Genomic DNA, 2,341 nt, shown 5'->3' with positions numbered 1-2,341 from the left:
CAGAACCGTGATAATACACATTTCTGGCACCTAGCAGGAGCTCAACAATGAAATCAGAAGCTGAGCTGTGATTTCTGTCTTCAAAACAGAGTTTGAAAAGACAAATAAAACAAAATAAAACTTGGTTAAAATATCAGACTTTTAAAACCAAATTCAAGCCCCTTCAGAGAAGCATTAAGATAAAACTCCATCATCCAACAGTTATCACTGAGATGACTTTTTAAAGCTGAGCTGAGTTCATTCCAATAACCTCCTGAGACCCAGAAAAAAAAAAGTTTTTGAATTTTTTTTTTTTTTCACTACATGACTCTTTGGAGTGAAAAAACATCACTACAATTGAAAAAGTTTCAAAACATGTTATTATTTATTTATTACAGTATGTCCTTTGGAGAGGACATCGGGACTCTCTTGTGGCAAATATGAACACATTTTGAGGCCCAGGATGTCCTCTCTAAGGACCAACAGGATTTAACACAGTGGCATGTATGGTTTCAGAGTTATGAACAAAAAAACCTATGTCCTCCACAGAGGACAAAAATGTATTGCTGGGTCTCAGGAGGATATCATGAGTTTATTGGAATGAACTCATGTTTATTCCAATAAACATGAAGGAACATGAGTTCATCTGTTCCTTTTTACTCCTTAAAAAGTAAAAGGAGAGAAAATCTGTTTAAACATTTACTTTTAAGGCCAATTCCTGGTGAGCCGAGCAGCATTGAGGCAAAGCTCCTTCATTCAACAGAAACTCAGACGAGTTTTTAAAGCTCAGCTGATTTATTTAAAAAATTGAGCTAAAAAACAAATCAAAATGTGTTGAAACCTGGTTGAGGTAAGAGGCCACTGAAGTTAGGGTTAAGTCCCAGCTCGATAAGACGTTCCTAGCCAGACTTTGACTAGGTCGAAAAATGAACGGGAGTCTATGGCAGCTACATGAAAGGAATGGGCTAGGACCACCAAACATGGCGGGGACCTGCAGAGGGTTGGAGGGAGAATACGAATCAAGTTTGGTCAAATGAGCACTTCTTTTTGTACTTCACCAATTTTCCATTCTGTGCACCACCCAGGTCCGTTTAACAGTTTCAGGACCTGACCAGCACCCCTCAGCATCATTTGCTTGAGAAATAATGAGATTTGGAACCTATTGGAACTTCTTCATCTTGCCTGAACTACCAGAGACTGTCAGGATCTGCGGCTTCAGCAGTTCCTCTGGTTTCCTTCTAGGTGGCGTTCGAGAGCTCGCTGCCGTATTCACACACCCTCTCCACAGGTGTGTTTCGGCACACCTGTGGATCATCAGCGGGAGCATATTAGGAGCGGGTTCCCGGCACTTCGTCGCCAAAGTGTTGTCGCCTTTGTGGTACATCTGGTCCTGAGATCTCTAGAAAGATATCCAGTCTGTTTCGCACGCTTACCTGTCCTGTACCTTTCTGTGATTCCTAGGCTCCCTGTTGTCTGGACACTCCATGCGAAGTACGGGATTTGCAGTTCCATCCGCTGAGCTCCCTGACGAGTTACGCCCACCTACCAGCTGTTCGATCACACCGGTCCGCTCCTGATCAGACGCTCCTGCATTACACACCAATTGTCTTTTGTAAATAAATCTTTAATCTGATCTCCTGAGAGAGTCTTTGCATGTGGGTTCGGAGAGTTCAAAACAACATGACAGAGACCAGATGAAGAACCAGACAGGTCCAACTGATGACTTTAGGAGCAACTGTCGTGGCCATTTATGCTAAGGTTTTGTAGTTTATAATTTCTACCAATTTTGTTTTGTTCTTTGGGTAGTTGGAATATATTTAAGTTAATTTAGAATCAAAATTTGTAATTAATTTTTATATTTGGAATTGTTTAATTTACGTTGTTAATTGTTAGACCCTCCCACCAAAACACACCGGGTGCTGGGTGGATTGTTTGGTGGATGTCTGGTGTGGACGGGAGGTTTGGTAGAATGATTTTTTTTTTTTTGAACACTTGTTTACACCTTCAAACATTAAATTGAGATTATTTTTCATTTCAACTAAGTTACAAGACCTTTATTTCTACTTTTGCAATAAATGAATCGAGTCAAAGTGCGTACAGATCCCAAACCGCCTGTTACCACCCACAGCCTTTATTGGAGTTTTTTTTTTTGCTTTTTTGGAACGAAAGGCTGCGACAAGCAACTTTATTTCAGATGTATGGTGCATCAGAACCAACTTCTCCTGGTACCAGGTAACAACTGAGCCGGGCCGGGTGGGATCACAGCTTTCATGGTTGCACAGAAAGAAGGAAAGAAAAGGAATATTTAATCGCTGAAGCAAAAAGAGCAACAGCTCTTTAAACCTTAAAGTTTAAACTAAGG

At 40.8% G+C, this 2,341-nt stretch overlaps 1 long non-coding RNA gene across 1 annotated transcript; it reads left to right on the top strand.

The window, feature by feature from the left end:
- Positions 1–1,186: 1,186 nt before the first annotated feature.
- On the top strand, positions 1,187–1,612 carry LOC116716400 (uncharacterized). The gene is made up of 2 exons (XR_004338457.1): positions 1,187–1,357; positions 1,441–1,612. It is a non-coding gene; the product is annotated as an uncharacterized LOC116716400 (long non-coding RNA).
- Positions 1,613–2,341: the final 729 nt, after the last annotated feature.

This window comes from Xiphophorus hellerii, unplaced genomic scaffold (assembly GCF_003331165.1).
Source record: "Xiphophorus hellerii strain 12219 unplaced genomic scaffold, Xiphophorus_hellerii-4.1 PGA_scaffold_40__1_contigs__length_29911, whole genome shotgun sequence".
In the NCBI taxonomy this organism is placed as follows: Eukaryota; Metazoa; Chordata; class Actinopteri; order Cyprinodontiformes; family Poeciliidae; genus Xiphophorus; species Xiphophorus hellerii.
The sequence above is the reverse complement of the archived record's forward strand: the minus strand, read 5'-3'. Positions and strand labels throughout refer to the sequence as shown.